Source organism: Heterodontus francisci, chromosome 42, assembly GCF_036365525.1.
Source record: "Heterodontus francisci isolate sHetFra1 chromosome 42, sHetFra1.hap1, whole genome shotgun sequence".
Lineage (NCBI taxonomy): Eukaryota > Metazoa > Chordata > Chondrichthyes > Heterodontiformes > Heterodontidae > Heterodontus > Heterodontus francisci.
In genome coordinates this window covers 17,106,115-17,118,724 of record NC_090412.1, presented here as the reverse complement: position 1 = coordinate 17,118,724, position 12,610 = coordinate 17,106,115, and the positions used below count along the sequence as shown (strand labels likewise).

The 12,610-nt window shown below is 42.0% G+C and overlaps 1 protein-coding gene across 20 annotated transcripts in view; it reads left to right on the top strand.

Moving 5' to 3' along the window:
• rassf4a (Ras association domain family member 4a) overlaps positions 1–12,610 on the top strand; it is a 219,044-nt gene that overhangs the window by 86,217 nt on the left and 120,217 nt on the right. The window contains exon 1 of one of the 20 annotated variants that reach the window (XM_068020656.1): positions 4,255–4,272. The exons of 18 other annotated variants lie outside the window; for them this stretch is intronic. The gene's annotated coding sequence lies outside the window, so the exon portion shown is untranslated. Of the gene's footprint in view, positions 1–4,254; positions 4,273–10,082; positions 10,104–12,610 lie in introns of those variants that run through there. One more of the 20 variants, XM_068020654.1, reaches the window with a different exon arrangement.

The window sequence follows — 12,610 nt, the reverse complement described above, 5'->3', positions numbered from 1 at the left end:
ACACAGCTGTCCAAAAATATCAGCAGAATTGAGGAAAAGTAGAGATAGTAACAATAAAACACTAACCACACACACGCACACACACATTCAGCAGGACAGACCCATATGTCCAACTTGTAAACATTTATCAGAAACAGTTTATTGTTCAGCGTAGGGTTAGTTTTTTTTCAAGGGAACGCCTACACTGTTAACACTTTGATGAACTAAAGTAATATTTCTGAGCTAACAGCAAGTCCATATGCTATTTTAATGTATTCTGTTCTATATGCAAAACTAGCTTTTAAACATCCCAGCTACCTCTCTGCTAACCTACTTTTCTAACTTCCCAGGTGCCTCTCTGCTTCTTTTACCCTATCGTCCAACAATATGAGAGTTTGTTCTGTTCAAGCACCATGCCGATGTGAATCTGACAGCTGACTTTCTGAATGGGTTTTACACTCAGCATGAACCTCACCCACTGGAAGCACAGATTGTGTGGAGTGGGTCTGCAGGTTCCCAACAGTTAATAAAGCATACAGTATCCTGGGCTTTATTAATAGGGGCATAGAGTACAAGAGCATGTAATTTATGTTGAACTTGCATAAGGCACTAGTTCGACCTCAGCTGAAGTATTGTGTCCAGTTCTGGGCACTGCACTTTAGGAAGGATGTGAAGGTATTAGAGAGGGTGCAGAAAAGATTCACGAGAATGGTTCCAGGGATGGATGAAGAACTTCAGTTGTGAAGATAGATTGGAGAAGTTAGGACTGTTTTTCCCTTGGCGAGGAGGTGATTTGATAGAGGTATTCAAAATCATGAGGGGTCTGGACAGACTGGATAGGGAAAAACATTTCCCACTCATGAAAGGATCGAGAATGAATGGGGCAAAGTTTAGAGGGGATGTGCGAGGCAAGTTTTTTTTACACAGAGGGTGGTGAGTGCCTGGAACTTGCTGCCAGGGGAGGAGGTGGAAGCAGATACGATAGCGACGTTTAAGAGACATCTTGACAAATATATGAATAGGAAGGAAATAGAGGGATATGGGCCCCGGAAGTGCAGAAGGTGTTAGTTTAGGCAGGCATCAAGATCGGTGCAGGCTTGGAGGGCTGAATGGCCTGTTCCTGTGCTGTACTGTTCTTTGTTATTTTCTTCTTTTGAGAGGCACAGATTTAATGTAATTGGTAAAAGAAGTGAAATGAGGAAAAACTTTTTCACGCATTGAGTGGTTACTGTTTGGAATGCACTGCCTGAGAGTGTGATGGAGGCAGGTTCAATTGAAGCATTCAAAAGGGAATTTAGACTGTAATCTGAAAAGGAAGAATGTGCCGTGTTACGGGGAGAAGTCAGGGGAGTGGGTGAATTGCTCATTCAGAGAGCCGGTGCAGACATGATGGGACGAATGGCCACCTTCTGCGCTGTAACAAACCTGTGATTCTATTCTGGTGGTTAACACGTCTTTTAGAACATTAGAACATTACAGCGCAGTACAGGCCCTTCGGCCCTCGATGTTGCGCCGATCATCTGACCTACACTATTCCATTTTCATCCAAATGTCTATCCAATGACCACTTAAATGCCCTTAAAGTTGGCGAGTCTACTACTGTTGCAGGCAGGGCGTTCCACGCCCCTACTACTCTCTGCGTAAAGAAACTACCTCTGACATCTGTCCTATATCTTTCACCCCTCAACTTAAAGCTATGTCCCCTCGTGTTTGCCATCATCATCCGAGGGAAAAGTCTCTCACTATCCACCCTATCTAACCCTCTGATTATCTTGTATGTCTCTATTAAGTCACCTCTCCTCCTCCTTCTCTCTAACGAAAACAACCCCAAGTCCCTCAGCCTTTCCTCGTAAGACCTTCCTTCCATACCAGGCAACATCCTAGTAAATCTCCTCTGCACCCTTTCCAAAGCTTCCACATCCTTCCTATAATGCGGTGACCAGAACTGCACGCAATACTCAAGGTACGGCCTCACCAGAGTTTTGTACAGCTGCATCATGACCTCGTGGCTCCGAAACTCGATCCCCCTACTAATGAAAGCTAACACACCATATGCCTTCTTAACAGCCCTATTAACCTGGGTAGCAACTTTCAGGGATTTATGTACCTGGACACCAAGATCTCTCTGCTCATCAACACTACCAAGAATCTTCCCATTAGCCCAGTACTCTGCATTCCTGTTACTCCTTCCAAAGTGAATCACCTCACACTTCTCCGCATTAAACTCCAGGGCTGTCTCTACTCCCCTTCTTGAACAAGGGGACAACATTTGCTATCCTCCAGTCCTCCGGCACTACTCCTGTCGACAATGACGACATAAAGATCAACAACAACAGCTCTGCAATCTCCTCCCTGGCTTCCCAGAGAATCCTAGGATAAATCCCATCTGGCCCAGGGGACTTATCTATTTTCACTCTTTCCAAAATTGCTAACACCTCCTCCTTGTGAATCTCAATCCCATCTAGCCTAGTAGGCTGTATCTCAGTAATCTCCTCGGCAACATTTTCTTTCTCTACTGTAAATACTGACGAAAAATATTCATTTAACGCTTCCCCGATCTCCTCTGATTCCACACACAACTTCCCACTACTATCCTTGATTGGCCCTAATCTAACTCTAGTCATTCTTTTATTCCTGATATACCTATAGAAAGCCTTAGGGTTTTCTTTGATCCTATCCGCCAATGACTTCTCGTGTCCTCTCCTTGCTCTTCTTAGCCCTCCCTTTAGATCCTTCCTGGCTAGCTTGTAACTCTCAAGCGCCCTAACTGAGCCTTCACGTCTCATCCTAACATAAGCCGCCCTCTTCCTCTTGACAAGCGCTTTTAGTGACCTCTCCTTACAATGACCAACTGAACTGGGGTTAACAAGTCTTTGTTGAGGATTTTGAGTGCTACATAAAGCCAGCTTTCAATGTTCACTTCTGATTGAAATCAACTATGCTGTGTTTGATGAGAACTTTTGAGATACATTGGGAGAATTCAGCAACACTCAAATTTGTCCTGGAAATTCTCAGCTCTTTACCTAAAACGAGTGGGTGCTGAGCTACTCTACCTTTATTGGACACCTTTATTGGAGTCATCAGGGCTTTGGCAGTTTGCTAGGTGCCACCCTTGCTCTGCATGAGAAATTGGAGAAGGGCATGAGGCCAGGCAGAGCAGCACCAGCTGCTGTAGGAGAGAGATCAGGAGGGTGAGGAAGGATCTTAGCAAGAGGTCATATCCTTCCAGGGTCTTCAGAAAACACTGCTCCTACATTCACATGATACAAGACTGAGGAGGCTGCACTTTACCAAGGAGGTCATTTGAGGGATCTGTGGCCTCGTGGAAGGAAGACTGTGATGTCACAGCACAGCCAGGACTGCTTTACCTGTGGCAGTCAAGGTCATTTAATTTTTAATGCTAATGGAGCCTGCCAGATATTAAAAGTCTCATGTCAAAATCCTCTGTGTACTTCTGCATAAGGGAGGTCTCTGTGGCTCTTAAGGCTTTGAGGAATGGCCCTATATCATTATTGGCAGAGAAGACCACCTCTCCGATTCAACATGATTGCAGGACTCCCCGTGGTCCAGGGAGCCATTGACGGCACATGTGCCACAGGTCCCTTGTAGATCGCTCTTTGTGGTGAAAATGATGTCTGGGGACTGAAAGATGCCACACAAAGGCTCAAGTCCCTGGGCAACTTTAAACATAATGAAAGGTGAAAAAAGAAAGTCTTGTAGCGTCCCAAAGCGCTTTACAGCCTTTGAAGTGTAGTCGCTGTTGTAATGTAGGAAATGCGACAGCCAATTTATGCGCAGCGTTCTCCTACAAATAGTAGCGTGTTAATAACCGGATAATCTGTTTTCTAGTGACATTGATTTCAGGAATAAATGTTGACCAAGACACAAAGGATAATGCTCCCCCCCCCCCCCCCCCCCCACAATATAGCACCATGGGCTCTGTTACGCCCACCAGAGGGGGCAGATGAGCCTTGATTTAACATTTCCTCCAAAAGATGACACTCCATCAGCATTTCTTAATTACTGCACTGAAATGTCCGCCCAGGTTTTTGCACTCAAATCTTTAGATTGGAACTTGAAGCCACGAACTTTGAACTTGGAGTCAAGAGTGCTACGCACTGAGCCACACCTAACACTCTCAGTTCCTTGCGCTGACTGCAAAATCTGTGTCAGGGTGTTGAAGAGGTGACATTCATGCAATGCAATCCTGTTTAAACAGTTTAACTTTCACATTGTAGTTTATAGTGGGTAAGGAAGACTGATGAGGGGTACAGAGGGGTTCACAGTTTTAAGGTAACTCTAGTGCAAAAAATATTATTTGTCTAAAAAGTCATTTGTGTGGAGTAAGGATTAAGATTGAAGTACCTCAGAAACACCAAAAATATTGCTGTTAACAGGAAATAGCATGGCAAATTGAATCAAAGTCTGATTCATGTTATAGCTAGTTGGATTTTAAGTTCTTTTTCTCCACGTCGGGAGATTATGACATGTCATTTGCTGGGGATTACTGTATGAATGAGCTAATCCAAATACTTTTGAATATGCCAGTGCAAGTCTATATTCAGTGATTTTTTTTTGCTTTGTCATAGATAGGGTGAAGAGAAAATGCCAGGGTTGTTCAATCATGCATAGCTGTTTAGTGCTGTGTGCCATCTGGAAGGAAAACACTACTCATCCTTTTTTGTTTCTTGTAATCATTTTTGGAAAATGCACCAAAGGATGTCAGACTTGTAGGACATAAGGGAAATGAATCATTGAATATCCATGTGCTATGAAAAATTAGCTCTTCAATTTCTGCTTAGTCAAAATCAAGTTTTTTAAAAACATTCTCATCACAGCCAACGCGCGCATAAATTTGAACTATTGGTGGAGTCATGTGGTCATTTCATGAAAATTTTAGCAGGTGAACTTCTTTCCCTCCAGGTACCGTCAACTGTAGTGGTAATGTCACTGAACTAGTAATCCATGCCCTGGGGACATGGCTTCAAATCCCGACATGGCTTCAAATCCCACCATGGCAGCTGGTGGAATTTAAATTCAATTAATATGTAAATTCAATTAATTAATAGAAAAAGAATCTGGAATTGAAAGCTAGTCTTAGTTCCATGGCACCATTACTATTACCGATTGTCAAAAAAAAAAATCTGGTTCACTTATGTCCTTCAGGGAAGGAAATCTACCGTCCTTACCTGGTCTGGCCTACATGTGACTCCAGACCCATAGCAATGTGGTTGATCTTAACTGTCCTCTAAAATAGCCTAGCAAACCACTGAATTGTCAAGAGAAATTAGGGATGGGCAACAAATTCTGGCCTTGTCAGCGACGGCCACATCCCATGAAAGAATTTTTTTTAAAATCCATGAGTACTATACCCAGGGTACACAGGATCGCTGTTGGTCAAGACCTTGAGATATGCTTAGTGGGACTACAGTCAAGTTGAAGCATTGCAGTGTTTGTATTAAATGATCCTGTCAAAATTGTGAACAGTAAAGAGTATTCTGACTTGGTATTCAACTGACATAGAATAGATGTATTCAAGATGAAGCTAGATAAGTTCATAAGAATAGAAGGATATGCTAATGGGGTTGGGTGAAGTTGGTGTGAAATGCTGGAGAGGAGCATAAACACCGTCATGGACAAGTTGGGCCAAATGGCCTGTGCTGTAGATTCTATATAACCTGCTCACTCCCACTGAGTGAATGCAGTCCTCAAGTATGTGAAATTGGAGAGACTGGGCAGAAATTTCAATTCCCATCTGAGGCTGGATGACTCAAAAATTAGCGTTGGCAGTCAGCATTCTGGGTTGCTGGTGCGTTCCCACCTCCGGACTATTTTTGCTCCAGGAGGGACAGGGGATGTGGGATGGGTGACGGCCATCTGCCTGCAAGCTGGTTGTCCCTCCGCGATGATAGTCTGGCAACTGTGACCTTTTTAATATGACATTTTTTTTTAACCTCTTCAGCGGTTGCCTCCATTGTGAGGCGCTCCCTCTCTCCCTCGCCTGCATTGGCATCTCCCGCCTTGGATGTTGGAGCTGGACATATGTCATTGCTGGAGAGCCTCCTATTGCCACTTAGCCTCGGCAGCTTGCTCACTGTACTTTTAATTTAATGGCGAGGTCACTCCCTGGCTACTATTTTGGTCATCCCTACAAAAATCGAGTTGGGCATCTGATGCCAATGGAACGTGGAAATTCACCCAACGTCAGGGTCCCAATCCCGAAACAAAAGTCCAGCCTTGCATTTCTTTAAAACTGGAATGGTGCAAGACTCTACTGGTAAAGAGATGAGGAAGACTCTGGTTTGCAGATCTGAGGGATGTATATTGTCTGAGTGGTAGAATGTGGCTCATGATTTCGATAGCATTTTCAACCGGAGGACCAAATCATAAAACACTGGGAATTGTTATGTTTTTAAGGTTGTACTCAATATTTTCCTTGCGGTCAGCATCAAAGGGCAAACACTTAAACAAGCTCTTGATCACTACAACCCAGAATGTACCTTTTATTCACACAATAGTCGGTAACGTAGCAAGCCCAAGAGTCAGAGAAATACTTGTCAGTGTATTTTAGCGCACTGGATATTTCACAAGTCCTTTATGATCCAGACTTCCAAAGGTGGCAGGATAAACATTCTATCAGTGTTGCGCCTGGGCCGAAAACTATGCAACAGATTTATGAACAGTAACAGATAAGCAGTAATCAACACAATACAGCACTCTGCACTGTTTTTACAGATCTTTGAACTCATGCTCCCTCCTTAATTGCCAAACTAAAATAAGTCTCAACACTAGCTCTGCTAATAGTAAGCATTAGGAAGATCAGATGGAGTGTAAAATGGATGGTCAGACTCGCCATCATCAGATTTCTGCCCGACGGTGAAAGTTAATATTACCCACTTAGTGTTTCAGCTTTTTTTCTGGTGGTCTTCAAAGAGCTGGTGAACTAGGATCATGCTCCCTTAGACTTTGACTTTTGTTAAGGATCAAAGGAAGTGAATATCAAATAAAGCTAGCAACAAAACATATACTTCAATAATGTAGGAGGTGCCTGCAATCTTCATTTTATGAATACATTTGTCACCGAGTTGGAAATTACTTTAGTCTTGATGAGCTATCCATAGAACAAAGCAAGCATTGTTAAATAGTTATTCATTGAAAGACACCTACTCTTAATAAATTTTCCAAATAAAATCTATTCAGTTGAACTAAGATGTAGAACTCATCTGCAGTGGCTTATGTACTTTGAGCTGAATACAGACATTGGCAGTAACCAAAAATTCAAGTGACTGCCAATTTCCTACACAGACATTTCAAAATGCATAGACTTGCGGTTAGAATTGAAGCCAAAACTCCCACGTTCGGCACTGGACTTCAGGAGTTGGAATTCTAGTAAACATTAACACTGTGTTTTGTAATGTTGATATGACATATCTTATTGACCCTTGTGCACTTTCATGGTCAATGTTCAATTTATTCACAAAAAACTTTTAAAAATATGGCATTATCACTTTAATCATAGAAACATACAAAGCAGAAGGAGGCCATTTGACCCCTCATGTCTGTGCTGGCTCTTTGAAATAGCAGTCATGATTAATCCCATTTCCCCACTTTTTGACCATAAACTATAAGTTCCTCATCCTCAAGTACCTGCGCGCACCCCCAACCCCCCTTCAAAATTATTTGTGGAATCAGCTTCCACCACCTTTACAAGCAGAGCATTCCAGTTCCCAGCAACTCTGTGAAATTTATTTTCCTCAACTGCCCTCCAGGTCTTTTGCCAATGGTTTGAAACCCATCACCCCTGATTATTGATCCACTTGCCAAAGGAAATAGTTTTTTTCATCTACTCTATCAAAACCTCTTGAAAACCTCTACAACGTGCCAACTTCTTCTCTGTTCTAAAGCGAACAGTCCAGGCCTTCCCAGCTTTCTAACTTTGCATGGAAAGTTTTGTCAGAACTATTCAGAAAGGCAGGAAATGATTGTGCTTTGTAGTAAAAGTGATCATGTTGCCTGCACATGAAGCCCTCATGGTCTTCCCTTTTTCAGTATTTCCTGCTCCAAATGATTGTTAATGTTTTGATTCATTTTCCACCCACCTTGCTGTAGATTCCTTGGCTTCTGTATTTTAGATTACTTTTGTAGGTGATGCTCAACTCCCAATGCGCTCAGGAATATCTTCGCTAGCCCTGACATTCAGGTAGGCATTCAGGAACCTCCAAGATAATGTACAGAAAAATATTTCTGCTAATTGCTTTAGCTACTGCTATTTTCCTCTGGATCTTTCTCCTGTCTATAAAATGCAGCAGAGCATCACGACATCAGCCGTTGTGTTATATTTTAATTGTCAGGCAAATTTCTTTAACAAAAGACAAATGAATAAATGGCAGTAATATATAACATTTACTGCACAAATTGGACTCCTGAGTGGGGGGGGAGGGGAAACAACAGATGTTTACAATCTTACCACTGAAATAATTTTTTGAATGAACATTTTATATAAATACAGTGGGATAGATTTTCACCTTGCCCAAGTATAAGACTGTTGACATAGATTGGACGTAATGGAAATTAAAATTGGGCATTTTCTATATTGGGTGACTAATCTGCAATGCCAGTTTTACATCTGAGGAGCAAGTTGAAAATCTACTCCGCTGTGATTTTTTGTTTCTTATATTTCTGAGTGCTGTGGGCGATACATTGACCTGACCTAAAATGTTTCCATATGGATTCCATCTAATTTGAGCAATTCAACAAACTCGCATGCTGCTGAAACAGTTCCTAGGGCTCCTTGTACTGAACTGACAACTGCATTGACAAAGGAGCTGTCGGTTGTAACTGAATCAATCACAACATCATTTATGTTTGAATTATGTGGTTTGGCTCCTCTCTCAACTCAGTCATTTTGGTGACAGTTGACAAAACCTCATAACATTTGTGTCAATTTAGACTGGGACATGAATTTTAACTGCAGCTGGCTTTTAAACTTTTTGTGCATTATGACGGGGTTTGTGTGTGTGTGTGATAGATATGTGCACACAGATTGGGCTTCGCTTTAATATTTCCATAGATTAATGCATCCACACTTGACTGTCCAGATTGATTAGCTATTTAGATGAGATACTATAAGACTACTGGAGGCCTGCAGGCAATAAAGCTTAAAAAATAAAAGTGCCTTGATTTACCATTGCAAATGAATATGGTGCTACACCATTTTCCTCCCTCTCGCCTGCCCCTACCTAAAGATAGAGATGTGCTGACTTTAACTACAATCTTATTTGTCTTCTGTTAAAGAATGTATGTGGCTTTAACAGTTTGCCAGATGAACTTTCAATTTACCTCAATTAATAAAATAAAGCATTACCTTAACTGTGCCGGTACTACATCCATTTGCAGAGTTATGCATTCCATCCCCATTTGCTTGCTATTTTTGCTGCACATGATTTAAAGAAATAAAATTATACCATGCAATCTATACTACAGATATAACTTGCTTTTGTTTGACAACTGGCTAGAGAGAGGTTATATCCCATGTGTAAAAACAAAAATACAGTGAAGGTCAGAGTCCCTGATGTTTGATTTTCTGCAGTTCATGTTACTTTCATAGTTAAAAGTTCTTTTGGAATCCATTCCCGTTCTTGGATCTGTTCGCTTTGCTCATTCTTACTAGCACCTGTTAATAACATCATTCTTTATAACACAAGCTGGTGAGCTGTTCTTTCAACCGATAAATTCCTGAAAACTCTTTCACTGCCGCCTTCACACTTACTGGGAATGCTTATGAAAAAAGATTGGGTCATACTGTAATACGCATACTTTTCAGTAAATAATGTACATTTTTTTTTAATCTTTTAAATGACTAAGATGATGTTTCTGGGCTTTATTTCAAATGGATTGGTGTGTTTCGGGAATGCTTGAACACAACTGCTTGATTCCATCATAAGCCCGTTCATTTTTAATTAGAATGATTGTGCAGTGCTGTTCGCAATGTTCTGTAAAAGAAACATGCGTTAATTTTAATCAGTTATATTCTGTTTTTCAACAGCTGCAGCCATCTTGGTGATTAGCATGTTTCATTTGCAGGACCACTTGTCATTTGTAGAACAAGTGTCAGCCTTGACTCGGTAGGTAGTCTCTTATCTTGACTCAGAGGTTCTGGGTTCATGTCTCCATTCCAGAGACTTGAGCACAAATTCTAAGCTGACACTTCAGTGTAGTACTGTTGGAGGTGCCATCTTTCAATGAGATGTTGTACTGAAGCCCTGTCTGCCCTCTCGGAGAGACATAAAAGATCCAATTGCCTTATTTGAAGAAGAGCAGGGGAGTTGCCCCCAGTGTCCTGGCCAGTAATTATTCCTGAACCAATGTAGTTAAACCAGATTAACTGGTGTCATGTGTTCAAGAAGTGTGATGATGCAAAATTATGCACAAAAACTGAAGAGTTACAAAAGCTGACTTTGTCTTTTTTTTAAAAAAAGGGCCTTTCTTTTCAAAAGTGAACAATGTGCTCGAAAATGGCTGTTGAAGGAAAAGGACATAGCGTTTGTATTTTCAAACTGTTTCGCATGGGCAAAGGAAAATCTTCAAAGCTATGAGGTGTCAATTGCACCCATCCTAAAATGTTCCAGAATTGAATGGGTTCTTCTGAAACAAAGGAGGTGTGAAGTGGGCCATGGTGCGATCACCATAGGGGAGAGACCAAAGTGTCTCATACCAGGAGGGGAGATGTAATACATCTCTACTTTAAAAGCCAGCCAGGAGAGAGAGAGACACACCCAGAAGTCAGCATCCAAGAAGCTTACTTCCCTTAAGCCAGACTGGGCATGCCTGCTGTAGACTACACCTTATACAACAGTAAACTAAAAGTGAGCCCTGTCTCCAACTGAACTTTCACCCAAGAGAGAAATCTACAAATGCCTCAGGCCTGCAACCAACCAGAACTTGACTTCCAAGAGAATTCAACAGGTTTACCGTGACTTCCCCACTTATAATGGTTTATCCCCTTTTTCCTGTCTATCTGCCTCCTGTGTGCGAGCGAATGTGAGAGTGGATGCAGTTGTGACAATTTTGGGTCAATAAATAATTGTTTTTCTGTTTTAAACCTGCAAGAAAACCTTTCGCTGTCTGTTTATTTGACAAATAAAACACCAAGGGGTTAAACCCTAATAACAAAACACACTTGCTGTGGTCCCGTGGGAATTGAACAGTGGGAACCACCAAATCACACCATATGGCCATAACACTGGCCATTATTACATTGCTGGTTGTGAGGCCTTGCTGTGCACAAGTTGGTTGACTTGTCTCCTTACATTACAACTGTAATCATTTTAACAAGTATTTCATTGGCTGCAAAACACCATAGGACCTCCTGACATTGATCAATCTGCTATATAAATCCAAGAACTTTCTTCCACCTCAGCTGCTGTTGCAGAAGCACTTCCTAAAGTCCTGGATAGTGCGAAAGGACAATTTTCTCAGCAGCCTGACAAGCGTTCTTTCTTTTAAACTGTGCGCGCAAGCTGGTGCACAGTTACTTTTAAGGTGTGATTCACAACTTTTGTTTCAAAATGTTATATCTTTCCAAATGACTGCGGATTATGTACTTATAGTAGCTGAGTCACCTAACTTCTCAGCGGCCAGAAATTATGTCGGTCCCAATCTTTCTTTGGCCTCCTTGTCTCGAGAGACAATGGGTAAGCGCCTGGAGGTGGTCAGTGGTTTGTGAATCAGCGCCTGGAGTGGCTATAAAGGCCAATTCTAGAGTGGCAAACTCTTCCACAGGTGCTGCAGATAAAATCGGTTGCCGGGGCTGTTACACAGTTGGCTCTCCCCTTGCGCTTCAGTCTTTTTTCCTGCCACCTGCTAGGTTTCTTCGACTCGCCACTTTTTAGTCCCGCCTTTACGGCTGTCTGCCAGCTCTGGCAATCACTGGCAACTGACTCCCACGACTTGTGGTCAGGGTCCCAATGACGAGTCCAATTCTGTTCAACACGCTATATCAGCGCAGCGGTAAAGTGAGTGTGCTTTGAGATGCAAAGGGAGCAGGAGGAATGTGAGAGCTTGGAGCAAATGATTGTGTAATGAACAGTGCGCACGCACACTATAGTTGTATTGTTTTGTCACTGCACAATGTTTGTACACATTTAGTACTGTAATCACAGTTTAAGCCTTTCAAAATTCTTAGTGTTTATAATTATTCTAGCCTGAATAAAATGCAATTCGACCAGATTGGTTTCTGCTTATTGGCAATGCAATTGTGTTAAATCACAAAAGGCCAGATGATCGGAAAACATTGTTAATAAACTTAATGAAACTCAAACGTATGTTCAGATTTTAGCCTTGAGGCACGTTCTGTGGAAAATAAATTCTTCCCTCCAACTTTCTACCACTACAACTTGCATTTATATAGTGCCGTTAACATAAAAAACCAATAAGGCACTTCATGGAGGCCTAGTGAAGAAACAGACGTTGAGCCAAAGGAGATGATATGAGGTGGGATAAGCGGTGGATTTTAAAGAGGGTCTTAAAGGAGGCGAGGGAGATGGAGAAGCAGAAGAGTTGGGAGACGGAATTCCAGAACATGGCACCTAGTTGGCTGAAGGCACAATTGCCAATGGGGGGGGGGTGGAGC